General features: G+C 42.8%; 1 protein-coding gene across 3 annotated transcripts in view; it reads left to right on the forward strand.

Moving 5' to 3' along the window:
- Window positions 1-3,299: 3,299 nt before the first annotated feature.
- The window catches only part of LOC109922788 (protein tyrosine phosphatase type IVA 2), a 114,293-nt gene continuing 93,266 nt past the window's right edge, over window positions 3,300-24,326 (forward strand). The window contains exon 1 of one of the 3 annotated variants that reach the window (XM_048612997.1): window positions 3,300-3,450. The gene's annotated coding sequence lies outside the window, so the exon portion shown is untranslated. Of the gene's footprint in view, window positions 3,451-3,512; window positions 3,654-24,326 lie in introns of those variants that run through there. The other 2 variants (XM_048612994.1, XM_048612996.1) reach the window with 2 other exon arrangements.

Genomic DNA, 24,326 nt, shown 5'->3' on the forward strand with positions numbered 1-24,326 from the left:
AATTATGGCCCAGCATTGATCCCTGTGGCACACCATCCTGCACATGAGCCCCTTTATCCTGACTATCTGCCTTCTATTAGCTAAACAGTTATCTGTCCAAGCTAATATTCTATCTCCAACACTATCCTACCTCATTAAGTAGCCTTTGCATGTGGTACCTTATCAAGTGCCTTCTGAAAACTAAACCTACAATGCAACCTTAAACTCTGAAATTGATCTCTAGTACACCCTCTCTTCACTGTACCTTTGGTGTTGCGTTTCATGAAATTCACCACAATAGGAATTTCCTCTTGGATCACTTCCTGTCCTCCCTACCTTTTAGGACCTCTTTAAAATCCACCTTTCACCAATCATTTACTCATCCTTTCAAATACCTCCGCTCTTTTGCTCTGGGTTTATTGGTTACATCTGTCAGATTACATAGTCCTGGTCAGAAAGATTACTTTGATGTTTCCATTACAAGGGTTTTAAAACTTTTTCCTTCCAGGTTCATTGATTTCCATTTGTTCCAGATGGATTATCATAATTTTGCTTCAGCTTAATGGCTAAGTGACTTGAGATTTATTTAACTGGCTGACACAGGACAATTTTACAACTGAATTTGTATTAATTTTTAAACTTCCTATCTCCAAAGTGGATAAATGACATTCAAATGGTAGGAGCAGTGTAACGATGGCAGCAAATGATAAGAAATAACAAGAAATTACATAGAATATTCAGTGTAGAAAAATGCCTTAATATTCTTCACACAAGACATTAGTAATAAACTCAGAGCAGAAGTGAGGTGATATTTGAAGGGTCACCAACATTTCTGCCTGTGGAAACAGTCTCTATTTACTCTAGCAGAATCATTGATGATAGAGTCATAGACACACAGCAAAAACAAAACAGACCCTTCGGTCCAACCAGTCCATGCCAACCATCATCCCAAACTAAACCAGTCCCACCTGCTTGCACTTGGCCCATATCCCTCTCAACATTTCTTATCCATTTACTTATGTAAATATCTTTAGAAAGTTGTAACTTTAACCCCATCCATGACTTCCTCTGGAAGTTCATTCCATGCACAAACCACTGAGTTAAAAAAAATTGCCCCTCATGTCTTTTTGAAATCTTTCTCCTTTCATCTTAAAAATATGCCCTTTAGTCTTGAAATACTCCACCTAGGGAAAAGACACCTGCCATTCACCTTGTCTATGCCCATCATGATTTTATAAACCTCCATAAGGTCACCCCTCAACTTCCTACATCCTAGCCTATCCAGCATCTCCTTATAACTCAAACCTTCCATTCCCAGCAACATCCTGGTAAATCTCTTCTGAACCCTCCCCAGCTTAATAATATCCTTCCTATAATAGGGCAACCAAAACTATATCAGTACTCCAGAAGAGGTCTCAGCAACATCTTGTACAACCTCAACATAATATCCCAACTCTTCTACTCAAAGGTCTGAGCAATGAAAGCATGCATGCTAGACACATTCTTAACCACCCTTTCTATGTGTGATATAAAGCTCAAAGAATTATTTGTGAACCCCTAGGTCTCTACAACACTGCCCAAGGCCCTACTTTTAACTGTATAACTCCTGCCCTTGTTTGGTTTACCAAACTGCAATACCTCACATTTATCTAAATTAAACTCCATCTGCAACTCTTCAGCCCATTGACCTAACTGATCAAGATTTCTTCATAATCTCAGATAACCTTCTTCAATGTCCAATTTTGGTGTCATCCACAAACTTGTTAATCATGCCTTCTATTTTTTCATCTAAATAATTTATATAAAACAACATAAGTGGACCCAGCACCAATCCCTGAGGAACAACAACTGGTCACAAGTCTCCCGTCCAGAAAACAACCCTCCACCATCACACTCTGTCGCCTGCCATTAATCCAATTTTGTATCCAATTGGCAGCTCACCCTGAATCCCATGTGATCTAACTTTACTAATCAGCCTACCACACAGAACCTTGTCAAAGGCAAGTAAACAATGACTACTACTTTGCACTCAATCTTCCTGGTTCCTTCCTCAAAAAACTCAATCAAGTTTGAGACACATTATTTCCCTCACAAAAAAACCATGCTGACTATCACTAATCATTCACTCCCTCTTCAAATGTATATAAATCCTACCTTTCAGAATCTCTTCCAACAACTTACCCACCACTAAAGTCAGCCTTACAGGTAGTTCCCAGGCTTCGCCTCACATCCCTTCTCAAACAAGGGCACGACATTAGCCACTCTTTGGTCATCTGGCACCTCACCCATTGTTATACATGATACAAATATTTCTGCAAGGGGCACTGCAATTTCCTCCCTAACTTCCCGCAATGTCTTGGAGATTTTTACACCTTTATATTTTCTAAGGCCGCCAACATTTCCTCTTCTGTAATGTGAACTGGGTTCAAAATATCAATATTTATTGCCCCCGAGTTCTTTAGCCTCCATTTCTTTCTCCACAGTTAAAACTGATGCAAAATATTCACCTCCCATCTCCTGAGGCTTAATACAAAGACGATCTCTTTGATCTTTAAGGGGTCCGCTAACCTTCTCTGCTCTACTCTTAAGGTGAACAAACCAGAGCTTCTCAAACCCATCCATATGACTGGAGGCCCTGATCCCCAGCGCTATTCCAGTTGATGTTCCTTTTAATGCCCTCTCGAAGGTGTTGTGAGCGACAGCGAGGGCCTCACACAAGTAGCAGTCTTTGCAGTGATTGATTCCCATTTTAGGCCTCCAGCTCTCAACTGCGGCTCTAAGCAGGAAAACATGCGTTTAGGCGGGAATGTATCGACGCCATTTGCAAGGGCGGCCATGACTCGGAATACCTGACACGCTGGTGTAGACAAAGGCAGCTCTAACTACCATACCCACCACTGCCACAGTCCTTGCTGACAGACGACCCTGAGATAAGTTTGAGGGAAGTCAACAATTAAACTGGAATCCTTTCAACCAAATACTGAAGCGCGTTCCCCACCTTAATCGAGTTGACATGCGCCTAGTTTGACAGGCAACCACGAGCATCATGCCGACTGCTTCCGAGTGCGTTCGGGAAGACACGAGTCGTTCGGGGGCAGGTTCGGGTTGTTCGTGGGGGCTCGGGTGCGGTTTGGGGCGTTCGGGAAGACTCGGTAGCAGTTCGGGTTGTTCTTTTGGGGACTCGGGTGCGGTTTGGGGCGTTCGGGAAGACTCGGGAGCGGTTCGGGTTGTTCGTGCGGGACTCGGGAGCAGTTCGGGTTGTTCGGGATGTCTCGGGAAGAGTTCGGCGCCGGTTCGGAGGTACTCGTAGCTGTTCCGGGGGACTCGGGAGCGGTTCGGGAGGACTCGGCAGCCGCTGGTAGCCGCCAGTCTTCCTGAGCGGTGAGAGAGTGTGTGTGAGGTGGCTGCTGTGCGAATCGCTGTTCAAAACCGCACGGTGCTCAGCAGTTTTCAATGACTGGCCTGATTACTGTGAGTATCGTTGGGCTGTGCGTGTGGTGGTGTTTAGGCCTGAAGGAAAGGCCGCCGTTTGTCCTGAGACTTTCTTCGGCCTGTCCGGAGCCTTTAGCTCTTGGCGTGGGGTGCCGGTCAGTCCGGAGAACCAGGCCCGTGTTATCGGTTTCCGGAGATTGGAGGGTGGCGGCTGCTTGAGGAGCAGAATCCGCGGGTATCGAGTGAGTGGTTGTCTTGGGGGCCTGGGCCCCGGCTATGGGAGGCTGCGGGTAGCGCGTCCGAGGGAACACAAGAGGCCTGGGAAGTCAGACGGAGGGAAGGTAGCTCTCCTGCACAACAGGTCGAGAGGAGTTAATTTTGATCACAGCTCACTGCAGTGTATCTCCGGATCGCGATCCGTGTTACCAGGGGAGTGAGTGATCACCAGCTGCGGCTTGGCTATGGAAAGGGAAGAGGATGTGGATTAGCTAATATTTAATTTCTGTGGCTGGTTGAGAGACGGATGGCAAAGAAGTCAGGAAGGAACTAGAAGTGGGAGAAATCTCAGACTGGATCGGGGCAGAAAGCTTCGCGGCGAATGTAGTGTGTGTTTGGCAGGAATTGGTGACTTTGGATCTATGCTTTTCAAAGCTCTCTACCCTTAAGATTTTCTCATTTCGTGCCGGAGTCCTGTTGGTACAGATTAATTGCAAGGATTACTCAATAACTTCATGTTGTTGTATCATGTACCCATTAGCATGGTAGAAGGGTAACGAGCAATTCCTATACTACAGTTTATGTGGGACCACGTGTGAAATGTCTACTGTATTGGTGAAGAAGAGCATGCGGGTATGTCAGCAGGAAACATGAAGTTGGGTATAGAGGAAGAGACGTGGATGCAGTGATTAGATAGGTTCCACCCATGTTTGGTGTGATACAGTTGTAAGTATATTTATAAGGAGTGGATTTATAACTTTTGCAGTGAATAATGCATAGAAGAAATCTATCAATAACGCAAGGGAGGGAAATAGTTTTGTAATAAGAAGTGATGAAAGGAAGTAGTGGTACAGGGTCAAGGTCATGCACTGAGATTGAGCATGCACGTGATAATTGAGTTCCTGAGCCATGTCAAATGCGGGACAAGTTCTTCATAGGGGAAAGCATGTTCACTGAACAGGGACCGAGAATAGAGAAGGAAAATGCACAATGACTCTGTTGAAATTTATTGCCTAATGTACATGCAAAATAAAGTACAAATCTACAATGAGAACATGCTAACGTAGGGGAAAGTGTGTGTTAAGATGATTTGGAACAGAGAGGGGTGAGTCTGTGTGGGATGTTCTGAGGGTTGGTGTGGACTTGTTGGGCCAAAGGGCCTGTTTCCACACTAGGGATTCTATGATTCAATGAATTATAGCTAGGAGTTCATTATTGTGAGGGAATATGTGTTAAGTTAAATAAAATGGAGGCATAAACTAGTGTTGAAAAGGTCCATTTTTTTGGAAGACATTTAACTGTATATTTCAAGGATGTAATGATAGTGTCATTTTAATGTGACCAGTTTGTATACCTAAATTTAATACACTTGAAGGTGCTAATGGTTGCTTTATTCTCCATTGTTACAGAATATGTTTTATTCCAAACTGTAAATATCTTTAACCCTGATGTAAAATGATTTTCAACTTTCAATTTTTAAAAATACTGTTGTGGTGTGGATAAAACTGGTGCCTTGTAGTGCAGTGATTGTATCTCTATGCATTTTATGTCACCGATCCACATAGATCAGAAGAGATTTCCTAACCAACCAGTTCAGGTATCTCAAAAACAGAAGTTGCTGGAAAAGCTCAGCAGGTCTGGCAGTATCTGTGAAGAAAAAATCAGTGTTAACGTTTCGGGTCCGATGACCATTCCTCAGAATTCTGGTTCAGGACCCCAGGTCAACCACTCACTCGACACCCGTAGATTCTGCTCCAGTTAGTTTGGGGACCGCCTTGTGGAAGACCTACGCTCGGTTTGCGACAAACGACTGCACCTCCCAGTTGCGAACCATTTCAACTCCCCCTCCCACTCCTTGGACAACATGTCCATCCTGGGCCTTGTGCAGTGCCACAACGATGCCACCCGAAGGTTGCAGGAACAGCACCTCATATTTCGCTTGGGAACCCTGCAGCCCAATGGTATCAATGTGGAGTTCACAAGCTTCAAAATCTCCCCTCCCCTGACCGCATCCCAAAACCAGCCCAGCTCATCCCCGCCTCCCTAGCCTGTCCTTCCTCCCACCGATCCACTCCTCCCACCTCGAGCCCCATCCCCATCTCCTACCTACCAGCCTCATCCCGCCTCCTTAACCTGTCCATCCTCCTTGTACTGTCCTATCCCCTTCCTAACTCCCGAACTACACTCACCATTGCTGGCTCCATCCCTGATTCTTTGACCTGTCTGTCTCCTCTCCACCTAGCTGCTCCTTTATCCACCCTCCATCCGCCTCCCCCTCTCTCCCTATTTATTTCAGAATCCCCATCCCCATTCCCATTTCTGAAGAATGGTCTAGACCCAAAACGTCAGCTTTCCTGCTCCTCTGATGTTGCTTGGCCTGCTGTGTTCATCCAGCTCTACACCTTGTTATCTCAGATTCTCCAGCATCGGCAGTTCCCACTATCACTGCAAGAACTCTGTTTTCTATTCAACCTTTTTTCCTAACCAACCATCAAAGATGTTATTACACACATTTGGAGCAGTTGTGACTTGAAGCCAGGTGTCTTGATTCAGGGGTAGGGACACCTTCTCTGCACCCCAAGAGGGCCCTGTTTTCTAACAACCTATTCTTGTGTAACCTTGTACACCTGGTCACTCTGCAACCCGAATTTCTCTCTGGTAATGATGCTATAATTATGGTCCTGCATTTTATATTGAGGCCTGTCTGCTGAAATGAATTGCTGGGTGGCCTTTGTATGAAATGGTGTACTTTAAATAGGCAGAGAATCCGGAATTACATTGAAATAAAAGCAAGATTTGATTCTCAATAGAGTTTACTTAAGTGATAGTACACTAAACTGCTTTCTCCTGTGAGTTAAAATGAGAGTACAGTAGAGGGTGGTTGCTAAGTGATATCTGGTTCAGATGAGTTTATGGAACGTGATCATAAAACACTTGTGGTTTTTAAAACAAAAACTTATATTTTTATAACGCCTTTCTCAATCTCAGGGTGTCCTAAAGGACTTTACAGCCAGCAAAGTAGTTTGAATTGTCACCCTTCTAATCTATGTCCCAAGATTACACCGTTGACTTTATTTTTCTTCTGCATTGAAGGGTATAAACTATATATTGTAAACTGAGGTGAGCTAATTTACTCCTAACATTGAGCAATTGTCAACAGTCATTATTCTGCATGTTACTGTGACACTACGTTTGCAAAAGTTGATGAGTAATTGAGGTTGATGTGAGTTTATCAAATAGAAATGTGTAGTTGCTGAGGAAGAGTGGTCAGTAAATTGATTCCCTGTGACTCATGAGCAACAGCTACTTATGACTCCCTGAATGTAATTGTATTTTTTGGATCTGGTAGTCATTTACCAAGAGGGAAAACCTGATAGCCTATTTTCCTTATATAGTTATATTGACAATGGTAGAATGTAGTATAACTGCTATCATAACAAATACAGCATGTCTACCACTGCTGCTTTGGCTTTCAATGGCTCTAAATAATTGACAATATGTTTGCTACAGGGACCTCTTTTTGACTCCATTGTAAACTGCTTACATTTACTTATTTAATAGGAAAATAAGTAATGAAGGTTACAAGTTCTGGTATATTTTTGTGCTAAGAGGTTGCAGCTGCACTTTAACCTTAAGAACCAATTTGAGATTGCATCTTGTTATTGGCAGGGCAACATACTTAAAATTTGGAATCCCATTTTTTTTGGATTAATTTATACTCTACACCAATGTTAAATGTGAAATACATGTTGGATCTATGTCGAGAGACTGTGGCTCAGGTGCAAAATAGTTACCACAGCCAAAAAAAATTGTACAAAGCAAGAAACACTTGATAAGTTTATAATGATACTTCTCAATTCCTTTATTGTGGAAGTTTACTTTTATTGTTGAGCCTGCAGATGGGATATCAATTGATATGCATACTGTTGCACTTCCTCACATTGACTGTATGGGCTGGTGACCCCTTATGACACCTGACCTGTCACACTGATATTTGGTGTATTGGAGGTTTCTCTTTGGTGAGAAGGCGAAGTTTCAAACAATTAACTTGTTTTTAAATATCCCAGCAGTGTAACAATTTTGATGACTTGTTTCAAATCCTCCTGCTAAATGCTTTTCCAAAGAGTTCAACTTGAGGTATAGCAGTAAGGTGAAGAGCAATAATTGATGTAGCTTTGAGAGCTGAAATGTTGAATTAAGAACATGACTTCAAAACCATATCAACTGAGAACACTGGCTGCGGATCTCTGAGAGAAAACTGGTCATGTGAAGTTTGACTACTGGGGCTTCTTTGCCTATTTTTTCCTCTATATGATTATGAATGTCAAGTTCAAACTGAATAATTGAGAAAATGAATAGTAGTCTCTTTCTTTTTCTAAAACTAAACACCTCGTGCACCTGAGGGACTGGGCAAACAGTTAGCTTCCTGTCCTTTTGATGTGAGAACTTCTACAACAAAAAAATGTGAACAGTCAACTTCAGCACAGATGAAGTAAAATTGAGGTTCGAAGGAAGCTCTGACTGTAATGCCATGTATAAGCTAGTATTAACAATGTGTGGAGATGCATAATGCTGGATTCAGAGGGTTTTGGATGGTTCAAGCTAATGGCATGTTACTGACCAAAGTGTTTGGGAACTTAGTACTTATCAGCTGCCTATAAGTTCTCTGCACAGTGAAGCATAGGTTTGGGAACTACTGTCTTGTGTGCTAGACACTTTGTTATTTTAGCGGCCTATAGTACTGCTGTACCTAATGATTGTATGGAAATACTCTTCCAATGCTTTATGCATTGGCTTCTTCTAATGCGTTCTATTATGAAGATTCTAGAGGAAAGAGGGTGGGCGCTGTCAATAGTGGAGTTTTCAGTACAGAAAGACAAAATATAGCAAAATGAATAGGATATGTATGAGATCTGAGAAATCCCTTACCTAAACTGGAATATTTTAGGATTGAAATAAGAACAAAAAGAAACTCGGGTCAGGTAGTATCTGTGGAGAGAAAAAGAACTAATGTCTCAGGTTGACGATCTTTCACATTTTTACCTCTGGCTAGTCTTTCATGTATTAGAATTGAGATCTGTAATTGTGATTTCCCTATAGTGAAGGGAAGTAAAGGCTTGGGTTAGGAAGAGATGGGGAGTGAAAAACAGGATATAGCATGTTCCTGGAGGAACTTATTGTATAAAAGTAACCTAAATCTAATTTAGGATTACCACCTGTTGAAAACTTACAACTTGACACTTTTTTAGTTTGCTGTTTGTTGCAAATTTTTTTTTGATTGGCTTAATATAACCCATTGTCTGCAATGAATTACTGGAAAAAATGGTGTTTTGAAAGTTTGTAGATGGAATACCTTAATGTTTTATGAATGGCGTGATAAGGTATCTTTGTAGCCAGATGTTACAAGGGTGGGAGAAGTGAGGAACTGAAAGCTTTTAATATAATTCAAATATAATTCTGCATTTTTGATAGGATGTTGTCATTTAAATTTCCTTGTCATAACCTATTTACATTGATCACGTTCGTTTACTATAAGTTTGTGGCTTGTTTTTATTATCTTCTGGTGGAACTTGCATGAAGGAAATTTCTAATAAGAAAGATTGAAAATAGCTTAGAGAAATCCATAACTGTAAAATGTTGTTTTTGTATGCCATTGTAAAGCTTTCAACCAGAGGGCCTAGCACTGATAACTGCCTATTTCGTAGAAGGGAGAACGGGCTGGTTTCATGCTAAAGCTGGTAAATGGTGAGAATAATTGGTTTCTTGTGAGTGCTGTAATAAAAGCAGAAACCAATATGATCTTAATCAGACTTCATGCTATCTTAGTGATGTATTTTAATGAATCACCTGTGTTGATGGTCATGTGGTATTTTAATACAACCATTTAACTGTTGTTTTGGGCGCTAGCATAGTCAGAGTTTTTGTGAGGAGGATTGCAATAACTTCTATGTCTCTTGTGTGTTTAAGTGTTGCCTCTGGAAATGTTTCATTGCTTTTTTTTTCACAAATATGACTTCATCCAGTTTTACCTAGTTAAGAGATAGCCAAAATAGGAGTGGGATAAATTGTTCAATCAAAGGCATGACCTTGGTGACAACTGAAGCACTGACAAAATTCATATTCAAAATCTAAGAGACTGCTTAACATTCAGTGTGACATATTTGCCAGTGCATTCAATTAGTAACTTAGCTTAGAGTATAATCTTTAAAACTGAATCATATTTTGGATGCTAAGCATGCATCGTAGTGATTAGAAAAAGTTGAGGGTCCATTGGTATTCTAGATAATTTTTAGGGAGTCATGCTTGCATTTCAAATATTTTCCAGCTGTTGTAATACTGAAACTCTGTTTTAAACTTTTATTGTCTATGCAGTGTTAGCTCCAGTTGCAGAACAGTTAAAGAAGAAACGCTAATTTTTGAATCCTCATCTTTCACTGAGTACACTTAAGCTTGTTTGAGGAGAGATTGGAACTTTACCAGGCCATCCGCCATTAACTGTACAGATTAATTTCTAGCAAGTATGTATGCCTTGTAGATTCATGCAGGATTTGCTTTTAAGTACTCAGTGAGCCATTTGAAACTTTCACACCCAACTGCCAGAAGTGGAAGTGGCTTTTAAATCTCTTGTTGCTGATACAGCTTTGAACAACAGATTAACATCTCTCAGTTAGAGCAAAACAACTGCACTTAGCAATATTATGGTTTTGCCTGCAGTCTCATCTGTCAAATGGAGCCAGTTAGATTGGTGGAGATAAGATTATATGTATTTATTAAACTCGTATTGAAAAATCCGCTGTCTGGAAGATTTAATTCTATCCAATGACAATCCTTGAATACCTAAAATATGATCTTTTTGGAAAGTATAAGAATAATAAAATTAGAGTGTTTAGTGACTGCTTTGTATTTGTGTTCTTTTAAGCTCAGTTGGCTGGATGGCTGATACGTACTGCAGAATGACACCAACATGTGGGATCAATTCCCAAACCAGCTGATGTCACCATGAAGGTCCTAAATTATCAATTGCACTCATTGCCTGAGGCGAAGTCACCCTCAGGTTAAACCACTGCCAATCGTCTCTCTTAGAGAGCAGTTGTGTGGCCCTCTGGGACTTATGGTGACTTTCCTCGATTTTTTTTTTTATCTTTCGCAATCACAGAATCTTGTATTTCTTTTTTGTGCTGTGGGATTTGGGTATCACTGGCAAGGCCAACATTAGTTATCCATCCCTAATTGTCCTGACTGGTTGCTAGCAACCAGTTTAGACACCATATTGCTATATCACGTGGAGGCCAGACCAGGTAATTTCATTCATTAAATGACATATGTGAGCTTCTACAACAAGTAACAGTATCGTGGCCACCATTATTGAGACTAATGTTTATTCCAGACTTATTAATTCCATTTAACTTCCACCAGCAGCAGTAGTGGGATTTTAACCTGTGTCCCTAGAGTATTAACCTTGGCCTCCAGATCGTTAGTGTCATTGCCACGATGCTACCATCTGACCCTGTGTGGAATCTAATGTAATAAAATAATCAAAAATTCTTAACAGAAATGTGTTGGGACTTCATGTTGAGGATGTACAGGACATTGGTGAGGCCACTTTTGGAGTACTGTGTACAATTCTGGTCACCTTGCTATAGGAAGGATGTTATCAAATTAGAGAAGATTCAGAAAAGATTCACGAGGATGCTAGTGGGACTGGAGGGTTTGAATTATCTAGGTAGGCTGGGAAAAAATTCCACTGGAGCATAGGAGGTTGACAACTGACCTATGTTATAGAGGTTTGTGAAATCATGAGGCGCACAGATAAGGCGAATAGCAAAGGTCTTTTCCCTAGGGTAGGGGAGTTCAAAACTAGAGGGCATGTTTTTTTAGGGTGAGAGGAGAAACATTTAAAAGGGACCTGAGGGGCAACTTTTGCACGCAGAGGGTAGTTCGTAAGTGGAATGAACTGCTGGAGGATCTGGTGGATGCAGGAGCAGTTAAAACATTCAAAAGACATTTGGACAAGTATGTGAATAGGAAAGGTTTAAGAGGGATATGGGCCAAACACAAGCAAATGGGACTAGTTATGGAGTCATGGAATTGTACAGCATGGAAACAGACCCTTCAGTCCAACTAGTTCATGCCCCACTGCGTTCCCAAACTAAACTAGTCCCACCTGCCTACGCTTGGCCCATATCCCTCTGAACCTTTCTTATTCATGTACTTATCGCAGTGTCTTTCAAAAGTAACGCTACCTGCATCCACTACTTCCTCTGGCAGTTCCTTCCATACACGAACCACTCTGTGTGTAAAAAGGTTGTCCTGATCTCCTTTTTAAATCTTTCTCTTCTCACCTGGTAACTGTTTTCTGAACCCTGTTCTATTTAATAATATCCTTGCTGTAACAGGGCAACTAGAACTGCACACAGTCCTCCCAAAGAGGCCTCACCAACATCCTGTACACCCTGAACACCATGTCTCCACTCCTATATTCGAAGGTCTAAGCAATGAAAGCAAGTGAGCTAAACACCTTCTGAACCACCCTGTCTTCCTGTGATGCATATTTCAAAGAATTATGTACCTGACCACCTCGGTGTCTCTGTTCTACAACACCACCTAGGGCCCTGCCATTAATTGTATAAGTTCTGCTGGTTTTTTTTGTACCAAACTCAATACCTCACATTTATCCAAACTAAACTCTGCCTGCCACTCAGTCTACTGACCCAATTGATTAAGATTTCTTCATAATCTTAGATAACCCTCTTCACTGTCCTCTATATCACCAGTTTTGGTGTCATACACAAACCTACTGACCATGACCCCCTAAATTCTCATTCAAATCATTTGTATAACTAGCCATCAAAAGTGGATGCAGAGATAACCAGGTGTAGAGCTGGATGAACACAGCAGGCCGAGCAGGAAAGCTGATGTTTCGGGCCTAGACCCTTCTTCAGAAATGGGGGAGGGGAAGGGGATTCTGAAATAAATAGGGAGAGAGGGGGAGGTGGATAGAAGATGGATAAAGGAGAAGATAGGTGGAGAGGAGACAGACAGGTCAAAGAGGCGGGGGTGGAGCTAGTGAAGGTGAGTGTAGGTGGGGAGTTAGGGAGGGGATAGGTCAGTCCAGGGAGGACGGACAGGTCGAGGGGGCGGAATGAGGCTGGTAAGTAGGAGATTGGGGTGGGGCTTGAGGTGGGAGGAGGGGATAGCTGGGAGGGAGGACAGGTTAGGGAGGCGGGGACAAGCTGGGCTGGTTTTGGGATGCGGTTGGGGGAGGGGAGATTTTGAAGCTTGCGAAGTCCACATTGATACCATTGGGCTGCAGGGTTCCCAAGCGGAATATGAGGTGCTGTTCCTGCAACCTTTGGGTGGCGTCGTTGTGGCACTGCAGGAGGCCCAGGATGGACATGTCGTCTAAGGAATGGGAGGGGGAGTTGAAATGGTTCGCGACTGGGAGGTGCAGTTGTTTGTTGCGAACTGAGTGTAGGTGTTCCGCAAAGCGGTCCCCAAGCCTCCGCTTGGTTTCCCCGATGTAGAGGAGGCCACATCTGGAACAGCAGATACCACATTAGCAGATGTACAGGTGAACATCTGCTTGATGTGGAAGGTCTTCTTGGGGCCTGGGATGGGGATAAGGGGGGAGGTGTAGGGGCAGGTGTAGCTCTTCCTGCGGTTGCAGGGAAAAGTGCCGGGTGTGGTGGGGCTGGAGGGGAGTATGGAGCGGACAAGGGAGTCACGGAGAGAGTGACTCTGGAAAGCAGATAAGGGTGGGGAGGGAAAAATGTCTTTAGTGGTGGGTTCGGATTGCAGATGGCGTAAGTGTTGGAGGATGATGCGTTGGATCCGGAGGTGGGTGGGGTGGTACGTGAGGACGAGGGGGATTCTGTTTTGGTTGTTATTGCGGGGAGGGGATGTGAGGGATGAGTTGCGGGAGACACGGTCGAGGGCGTTCTCAACCACTGAGGGGGGGAGGTTGCAGTCCTTGAAAAACGAGGACATCTGAGATGTTCGGGAGTGGAATGCCTCATCCTGGGAGCGGAGGCGAAGGAAGTGGAAATAGGGGATGGCAGTTTTGCAGGAAGGTGGGTGGGAGGAGGTGTATTCGAGGGAGCTGTGGGAGTCGATAGGCTTGAAATGGATATTGGTTTCCATCTCTGGCAACCAGAGAGGTCCAGGAAGGGGAGAGAGGTGTCAGAGATGGTCCAGGTGAACTTAAGGTTGGGGTGGAAGGTGTTGGTGAAGTGGATGAACTGTTCGCACTCCTCGTGGGAGCACGAGGCGGCGCCGATACAGTCATCAATGTAACAGAGGAAGAGGTGAGGTTCAGGGCCAGTGTAGCTATGGAAGAGGGATTGTTCCATGTAACCTACAAAGAGGCAGGCATAGCTTGGGCCCATGTGGGTACCCATGGCCACGCCCTTTGCAGGAAATGGGAGGAATTGAAAGAGAAGTTGTTAAGGGTGAGGACAAGCTCAGCTAAGTGGACGAGGGTGTCAGTGGAAGGAGACTGGTCGGGCCTGCGGGACAGGAAGAAGCAGAGGGCCTTTAGGCCATCTATGGGGAATGCAGGTGTATAGGGACTGGACGTCCATGGTAAAGATGAGGTGTTGGGGACCGGGGAATCGGAAGTTTTTGGAGGAGGTGGAGGGCATGGGTGGTGTCACGGATGTAGGTGGGGAATTGCTGGACCAAGGGGGAGAAAATGAACTCGAGATAAGTTTGGTGGGGCAGGAGCAGGTGGAGACAATGGATCGCCCAGGGCAGTCAGGTTTGTGGATTTTGGGAAGAAGATAGAAACGGGTGGTGCGGGATTGGGGAACGATGAGGTTGAAGGCTGTGGGTGGGAGGTCACCTGAAGTGATGAGGTTGTGGATGGTTTGGGAGGTGATGTTTTGGTGGTCGGGGGTGGGGTCATGATCAAGGGGGGGGCGGTAGGAGGAGGTGTCAGAGAGCTGGCGTCTGGCCTCGGCGATGTGGAGGTCAGTGCGCCATACTACAACTGCGCCTCCCTTGTCCGCGGGTTTTATGTTGAGGTTGGGATTGGAGCGGAGGGCTGCATGTTCTGTGGGGAAGAGGTTGGAGTGGGTGAGAGGGGTGGGGAGGTTGAGGCGATTGATGTCTTGACGGCAGTTGGAGACGAAGAGGTCGAGGGAGGGTAGGAGGCCTTGGATGCAGTACTAGTCCCTTTAGTTTCGGAAAATTGGACAGAATGGACAAGTTAGACTGGTTCAGAGATAGTAGGAACTGCAGATGCTGGAGAATCGGAGACAACAAGGTGCAGAGCTGGATGAACACAGCAGGCCAAGCAGCATCATAGGAGCAAAAAGGCTGACGTTTCGGGCCTAGACCCTTCATCAGAAAGTTAGACTGGTTGGTCTGTTTCCATGCTGTATGACTCTGATAAAATATGAAACTGACTCATCTTAAAGATGAGGCAAATGACCAAAAGCTTGGACAATGTCAGATTTTAAGTGTGCCTTAAATGGGAAGAAAGCGAGCTGGAGAGGTGAGGAAGCTGAAGGAGGTAATTGCAGAGTTTGGGCCCACACAGTTTGTAATAATTAAAATCTGGGATGCTTAAGTGTGTAGAATTAGAGGAGCATGGATTTCTTGGAGAATTGTATGACTGGAGGAGATGCTTAAACTGGGGAAGCACAGGCTATGTTGAGTTTTGAAAGCAAAGATGAGAATTTTGAAGAATTTTAGATGTTTAGATGATATGTGAAGTATGATTTCACACCTCGATCTTTGAAGCTAACTTTCCGAGCCAAATATGTCAGCTGAGAATGTAAGAAACATATGTTAGAACTTAAGAATCAGGAGCACGAGTAAGTCATCTGGCCCATTGAGCCCATTCTGCTGTTCAGTAAGATCATGGTTGATCTTTTTGTGGCCTCAGTTCCACTTGCCCACCTTCTCACCATATCCCTTAATTCTTCTATTGTTCAAAAAATTGTCTATCTTTGTTTTTAAAACATTCAATGAGGAAGCCTTGACTACTTCACTGGGCAGGGAATTCCACAGATTCACAACACATTGGGTGAAGAAGTTCTTCCTCAATTCAGTCCTAAATCTGCTCCCCCTAATTTTGAATCAATGCCCTCTTGTTCTAGTTTCAGCTGTCAGTGGAAACATCCTTCCTGCTTCTATCTTACCTATTCCCTTTTATAATTTTATGTTTCTATAAGATCCACCCTCATTCTTCTAAATTCCAATGAATATAATCCCAGTCTACTCAGTCTCTCCTCATACATCAACCCCCTCAACTCTGCAATCAACCTAGTGAATCTCCTCTGCACCCCCTCCAGTACCAGTACATCCTTTCTCAAGTAAGGAGAGCAAAACTGCATGCAGTACTCGAGGTGTGGCCTCACCAGCACCCTACATAGCTGCAACAGCTGCTTTTAAACTCAATCCCTGTAGCAATGCAGGGCAAAATTCCACTTGTGCTTTTAATTACCTGTTGTACCTGCAAACTATACTTCTGCGATCCATGTACAAAGACACTCGGGTCCCTTTGCACAGCAGTATGCTACAATTTTTTACAGTTCAAATAATAGTCCTTTTTATTGTTATTCCTACCAAAATGGATGAATTCACATTTATCTACATTGTACTCTATCTGCCAGACCTTTTCCCCCTCACTTAAATGATCTATATCCCTCTGCAGACTTTCAGTGTCTTCTGCACACTTTACCCTACCACTCATCTTAGTGTCATCCGCAAATGTTGGCACCATACGTGGTCCCCAACTCCAAAACATCTATGTGAATTGTAAAATTGTAATCTGTCAGAATGCAAATGTTTTCAAAATTAGTTGTTCACATATAGATGTGTAACAATGATTATCCCTGAAAACATTCTTGTAAATAAGCCTTTATCTCAGATCTTGACTCCCACCTCGTGAGTTGACACCAATTAACAAACGCATTGTAAGTGGATAAGCATACCTAGTTGGAGTGTGGGCTTTTTTTAATTCACCTGTGGGATGGGGTCACTGGCTGGTCGACATTTATTACCCATCCCTAGTTTCCCTATGAAGGTGATGGTGAGCTGGCGCCTTGAACTGGTACAGTCTCTGTGCAATAAATGTACCCACAATGCAGGGAATTGCAGGATTTTGACCCAGCAACAATGTATGAACGGCCATATATTTCCAGGTCAGGAGAATGGCTTGGAGGGGAGTTTGCAGTATTGGTGTTCCCAAGTATCTGCTTCTCTTGTCCTTCTTGATGGAAGTGATCAGGAGTTTGGAAGATGCTGTTAAAGGATTTTTGGTAAATTTCTGCAGTGCATCTTGTACATAGTAGCATTAATGCATACCAAGTGACAGCAGTGGAGGAAGTGGATGTTTGTGGAAGTGATGCCAGTCAAGTGGCTGCTTTGTCCTGAATGGTGTCAAGCATTTTGAATGTTGTTGGAGCTGCACCCTTTGTGGCAAGTGGGGAGTATTCCATCACACTCATACCTTTGTAGATGATGGATAGGTTTTGGAGAGTCAGGAGATGATCACAAGTATTTCTAGCCTCTGACCTGCTGTTTAAGCCACTGTATTTATGTGGTGAGTCCAGTTGAGTTTCTGGCAACCCCCATGATGTTGTTAATGCTGGGGGGCGGACTTCAGTGATGCTAACACCATTGAATTTCAGGGGGCTGCAGTTGTATCGTCTCTTTATTGAAGATGGGGATTGCCTGGCTTTTGTGTGGCACAAATGTTACTTGCCACTTGTCACCCCAGGCTTGTCATTTGTCCATATCCTGTTGAATTTGAATGATCTACTGCTTCACTCTGTTGAATGTGGCCTTGATGTCAAGGACTGTACTCACTGTTGAAGTTCAGCTCTTTTGTCCATGTTTGAACCAAGGCTGTAATAAGGTCAAGAAACTGGGTAGTCCTGGTGGAAGCCGAACTGGGTGTCACTGAGAAAGTTGTTGCTTAACAGATGCTGCTTGCTAGCACTGTTGATGACCCCTTCCACCACTTCACTGATGATCAAGAGTAGACTGATGGGACGGTAACTGGTTGGGTTGGATTGTTTCAGAGATAGTAGGAACTGCAGATGCTGGAGAATCTGAGATAACAAGGTGTAGGGCTGGATGAACAGGGCTGGCCAAGCAGCATCAGAGGAGCAGGAAAGCTGACGTTTTGGGCCTAGACCCCTGAAGAAGCTCCCCTGATGCTGCTTGGCCAGCTGTGTTCATCCAGCCCTACACCTTGTTATCTTGGGTTGGATTGTGCTGCTTTTGGTATACAGGATGCATCTGGGCAATTTTCCACATTGTCAGGTCGATGCCAGTGTTGTAACTGTACTGGGAGAGCTTAGCTCAGGAAGCAACAAGTTCTGGAGCACAAGTCTTCAATACAATTGCCAGAATGTTGTTAGGACACATAGCCTGTATACTTTGTAGTGTCAACAACCATTTCTCGATATAATATGGAGTGAATTGCATTGGCTGAAAACTGGCATCTGTGATACTGGGGACCACTGGAGAAGGCAGAGATGGAATCATCCACTTAGCACTTCTGGTTGAAGATTGTAAGAATGCTTCAGCCACATCTTTTGTACTGATGTTTTAGGCTCTTCTATCATTGGGTGTATTTGTGGCGCCGCCTCCAGTGAGTTTAATTGTCCACCGCTATACACAACCAGATGTGGGAGGCCTACAGAGCTTAAATCTGATCCATTGGTTGTGTCTGCTTAGCTCCGTCACTTGTTCATGGTGCTTGGTATGAAAGTAGTCCTGTTTGGTGGCTTTGTGAGGTTGACACCACATTTTTAGATGTGCCTGGTGCTGCTCCTGCATTCCTGTTAAGACAGGGGATTAACCCTAGGTCAGATGGTAATGGTTGAGTGCTGGACCATGATGATGCAGGTTGTGCTGGAGTACAATTCTGCTGCCGTTGATGGCCAAGGCATAGTGCCTCATGGGTGCCCAGTATTGAGTTGTTAGGTATGTTCAAAGCACGGTGATCGTGCCACATATCATGACGGAGGGTATTCTCAATGTTAAGGCAGGATTTTGTCTGTTGTGGTTACTCTTACTGTCATGCACAGATGCATCTTGTTTTGCTGATTTTGTTGGTTCCCTCAGCTGCTGCATATCCAGTCTAGCAGCTATGTCCTTTGATCTAATCGGATCCCAATCATTTGTGTTGCTGCTGAGCCACTCTTGTTGGTGGACGTTGAGATCCCCCACCTGGAACAAATTTTGTGCTCTTGCTATCCTCAATGCTTTCTCCAAGTGTTGTTCAACATGGTGGAGTATTGATTCATCAGCTGAGGGAGGACGGTTCTTGGTAACTAGCAGGAGGTTTCCTGGTCCATATTTAACTTGAAGTCAGAAGATGTCATGGGGTTCATGAGGACTCCCAGGGCCACTGCCTCATGATTTGTGTATCACTAAGCCACCACCTCTGGATCTGTCCTGCCAATGGGACAGGACATATGCAGGGATGGGAATGGTGTTGGCGATTTTCTGGGATGTTGTCTGTAAGGTATGATTCCATGAGTATGACTCTGACTCTGTCATGCTGTTGCTGTTGTCTGTGAGGCAGCTCTCCCAATTTTGGCACTAACTCCAAATGTTAGTAAGGAGGACTTTGCAGGGTCGACAGGGCTGTTTCTGCCATTGTCTTTTCTGGTGTTTAGGTCGATGCCAAATGATCTGCCCGGTTTTCATTTCTTTTGTTGAGACTTTGTAGCGATTGATATAACTGAGTGGCTTACTCGGTAATTTCAGAGGGCAGTTGTGATTCACCCACATTGCTGTGGTTTTGGAGTCACATGTAGGCCAGACCAAATGAGGATCATAGAGTTATAATATCCCTAAAATGTGGAAGCAGGCTGTTCAGCCTATCGAGTCTACACTGACTCTCCAAAGAGCATCCCACCAAGAACCACACCCACCCCTCCCTGTAGCCCTGCATTTCCAGTGGCCAATCCACCTAACCTGCACATCTTTGGACTGTGGGAGGGAACCGGAGCACCTAGATGAAACCCCCACAGACATGGAGAGAATATGCAAACATCACAGTGGGTGGCAGATTTCCTTCCCTGATGGACATCAGTTAGCCAGGGAGTTTTTTTTTGATGATCAGCAATGGTTCCATGGTCATCAGTAAATTCTTAATTGCAGATTTTTAAAAATTGAATTTAGATTTCACCATCTTCCATTGTAGGCTTTGATCCTAGATCCCCAGAACATTAGTTGAGTTTCTGGATTCATTGTCTAGTGATAATATCCCTCGGCCATCCCCTCCAATGCGTTTATGGCATAGTAGTGGTGAACCTACCTCTGGACCAGGGGGCCATAACAAGCTATAAACGTCTAGGACAGCTTGAACAAAATCTTGTGTTTGGCGAAAAAGTTCCAGTAACAACTGGAATATTTGTGACACTTGAGTTAGGGAAATATCTTTCTAGTGGCATCCTTCAAATTGGTCCAGCTGCAGTTTAAGACCTGTGAGTGCAGTGCTGCCAGAGATATTGAGAAGACTGGTGCGAAGAACATCCCTCTCCCCTTCCTCTGCGTGAAAAGTCAAAAAAAAAACCTAAAAGAATTTTAATATAATGAAAGACATAAATCCACTTGATCAGCTATTGAATCGAAGATCAACTATTGCTCAGCAGATGGCATTATTTCATTATTGCTAAAATCAAAGAGCTTTGAGAAATAGTCTGTAGCTTGTGATCTGATCTGCAGAATTTTTCTATCCACACACAGTATTTGTGTCAAATCACTGATGTCTGTTTTATTTATGAAAGATTGTGCATGTATTGGGTTTAAAGCACTCTAGCTTAAGCTGTGTAATAAATTAATCAAACTTTTGCCTTTGTTGAAAACTAGTTTTATCTACAATAAATAGTGGGTTTCCTGTTAATGATGAAACCCGGTGTGAATTACCTTTGCCCTGAGCAGCAGTCCATCAAGCAAATTGATCATCTTGAGGGTTTAATTGGGTTTGTGGAGTAGACCGCATGATTTGTTTAAAGTATTTATTAAAAAATGTTAGTGGCGTATGGATGTTACTGGCTAGGCCAACATATCGCCTATACCTAATTGCCCTGAGTACAGTTACTAGTCAGCCACATTGCTGTGCATCTAGAGTCATGTGTAGGTTAAAGTTGGGTGGTAGGTTTGCCTTTGTAAAAGACATTAGATTGGCCTTTACAACAAATGACAGTGGTTGTGTAGTTGCCTTTAGGATATCATTTTAAACCATTCTTTTCCATGAAATTCGAATCTTACCATCCGCCTTGGAATTCAAACTCGTTCCAATTAATCTGGGGTTCTGGTTAACTAGTCCCATGAGATTGCCTCTACACCACTGCTTCTTTAACACTTAAGATTCAACTTGCTGTTGGTCTGATGTGGGAATAACAGGTTACGCCATTTGAGTTTTTCTTATTTAAAATGTAGTGCATGATTTTAGTTATAACAGCATCTAATTAAATTGTGGCAAAATTTGAGTTTGGCTTTGCTTGTTATCTCATCTATATTCAGGACCATATGTAGTTATTGGCTGTTAACAGGACTAATGATTGATAATTGACCAGTCTTGCTTTTGTTTACAAAAGCAGATTTGGGAATGCAAGCTGGATCTAACTGAGTGAGATTAAATAGCAAACTATTATAATTGCTGTGATTTAGATCAAACTCTAAGCTCTGGCATCTTAAAGGTGTGTGAATGAAGTTGACAGTGTCACTTATCAGGTATAAGTGAGATTTTCCATTTTGGTTAAGGAATAGAAAAGCAACTTATAATCTAATTGAAGAGAAGCTTCAATATGCTTTGAAACAGTGCCATCTGGTATCTTTGCATGAATCACAGAAAAGTAGTATGCAAGTGCAGCAGGTCGTAAGGAAGCCAAATGGAATTTTGGCATGCATTGATAAAAGAATAGAGTATAAAAGTTTCAAAGTGTTGCTACAAATGTGCAAGGTGTTGGTGAGACTGCACCTGGAGTAATGAATTCAGTTTTGATCCCCTTACTTGAGGATAGATGTATTTGTATTGGAGGTAGTTCAGGGGAGATTCACTAGCTTGATTCCAGAGACACAAAGTTTCTTAAGAATGATTGAACTATTTGGGCCTATACACTCTGGTGTTTAGAAGAATGAGAGGATACCCATTTGATGTATAAACAAAGTAGATGGAGAAAAGATGTTGCCTCATGTGGCAATCTAGAATGGGAGGGCTAGGATAAGGGGTAGCAGATTTAAAACAGATAAGGAGAAATTACTTCTGTGAGGATTGTGAATCTGTGGGAATTCGTTATCCTGCAGTGTGGTGCATGCTGGGACATTGAATATATTTGAGGAGGAGATTGCCAGATTTTTAATTAGTAATGGATTGAAGGATTATGGAAAGTGAAAGTGAAGTTGCGTTTGAGACGAGATTGACCACGATCATATATATGGTGGAGCAGGCTCGATGAGCTGAATTGCGTAATTATGCTTCTAGTTCTTATGCCCTGAGTTTACAGTCAGTTTTATACTTAACAGGATAGAAATTTAAAAACTAAAATATTAGATCTAACATTTTATAACATTTGTGATTCTCCGTAACCACGTTACATAAGTCCTATTTATAAAATTGCCAGACTGGGTTGTGGCTGCACTAGTTTATACATCAAAAGGCTATAATTATTGGCCCATCGGTTAATTTTCAGCCTGATCTGTCAAAGCAGAGTTATTTAAAGCTCGTTCTTCTGTAATGTACAACAAAAGATGTCTGAACTAAGGTATAGCAGTGCCCTTTTTTTGCTCACTTAAGGCAGTCCTCTGTGACCTATGTAATTGAGCAAATTTAAGGAATTGATGAAATAGGCAAGGTTTATGACATAGCATGTTTTTGGATCACTTTTCAATTAAAATGACCTAGTGTAAACAATAACCAGTCTTCATACTTTCAGTCTTTGCTCCATTTCAGACTGGACATTTATGGTTAGGAACTGGTTCCTGCCCTTTTAAGAAAAATATTCCATCAACTATCGTACCACCTAATTAAATCTATTTCTGATTCCCTCATTCCTTTCTGCTTGTTGACAGAGTCAGTACCACTAAAATGACAGACAGGATAAATGACTTTAGTGCTTTATTTTACATCTTGGGGTTTGTGGATTATGTTTGCTGAAGGTGAAGTAAACATTGTGCATTTGAATTCCTGTGGGGGGAAGGCGTTGTGGTGGTGTGCAATGCAAGATCCACAGAAACATCAGAGAAACTGCAACATTTTCTAGTCAATTTAACTTGAGTAACAGAAAACCTTTTAGAAACTGTCATCCAGGACACAACTAACAGATACTTGGATTAATTAAGGAAAGACAGGATTTGTTCAAGGCAAATGTTTTGTTTTAATGATCTCTGCAGCAGCTAACAGCTTTTTAAAAGAATTCCCAGTGACTGATTTTTTTTTTTAAAAAGAAACATTGCAGGACAGGTGTTAGCTAAGGATAGGTCCTTCAGGAACTAGTGCAGTGATAAATTTTGTTAGGAATAATGAGACATGGCAATATAAAATAAAGGATATAAATCTGAGGGGAGGTGCAATAGAAGAAATGTGGGCTATATGTGCACACATCTTGATGAAGATATTGCAAGTTGAGAAAGCAGTTTGAAAAACATTTGGGTTCCTGAGTTTTAGTAAAACGTGGATGTTACAATAAACCTCTAATAATTCCAGAAGTGGTCTCAGCTGGGGGCCTTGAAGATGCAGAGAATGTTTGCTAGAATGCTACCATGGTTGAAGAACTTGTGGAGAGACTAAAGAATTTGGGATTGTTGCTTTTGGAGAAAGTTAGGGAGATTCAAGGAAGTGTTCGACTTGTGAAGCATTTTGATAGAGCAAGCAGGAGAAACCTTTTCGTTGGCAGTAGACTCGGTGACCTAAGGTTGTTGATTAATGGTAATTGGCAAAAAAGGACAGATGTGAAATGAGAGTTTTATTTGCATATTTAGTTATAATCTTGAACGTGCTGCCTGAACCAGTGGAGGACAAAGAATCAGCAATAACTTTAAAGTGGAATTGGAAGCAGGATTATGGTGGGGAGAAAGCATGGGACTAAGATTAATAAGTAGCTCTTTCAAATAGTCAGCATAAGTGAAAGGGACCAACTGACAGGCTTTTAAGCTTTAAAACTCAATGAAATTTTAAATTGAGGTCTGCTCCGACAATGAAAGCTTGTATACGAGAACTTGTTAAAAAAAAAATTATTGTCTTTTTTTAAGCCATTGTCCATGGTGTCTCTGTGGTTCAATTTTTAACCAAAGAATAGTAACCAGTATTGGCTGCTTAGAGAGAAAACCAATCTCCCAGTTGTTAAGTTCTTCGGTGCCTTCCTCGTCTGACCATTCTTTGAGCCCACACTAAGAGTGATGGTTAGCTTTTTGACAATGAACTGAGAAGCACAGCTATGTCCAATCTGTCCTTGTGTAACATTGATATTTGCATACTTTCCAACAAGCCAGTGTCTCCCTGCCTCCCCATCTTTCTCTTTTTCTGGTCCCCACCACCACCACCTCCCCCCCACACCCCCTCCCTCACTCTCAGTTCCCCCTCCCCTCCAATCACCCTCTTCTCTTTGTGTCTCTCTACACATTTTGAAGATCAGTATCCTACTCAAAACAGGCTACAAAAGTGACTGATTAGTCAAAGTGAAATGATATTATTGTAAGATAACAAGGTGTGGAGCTGGATGAACACAGCA

The sequence above is a fragment of the Rhincodon typus genome, chromosome 27, assembly GCF_021869965.1.
Source record: "Rhincodon typus isolate 14 chromosome 27, sRhiTyp1.1, whole genome shotgun sequence".
Taxonomy (NCBI): Eukaryota; Metazoa; Chordata; class Chondrichthyes; order Orectolobiformes; family Rhincodontidae; genus Rhincodon; species Rhincodon typus.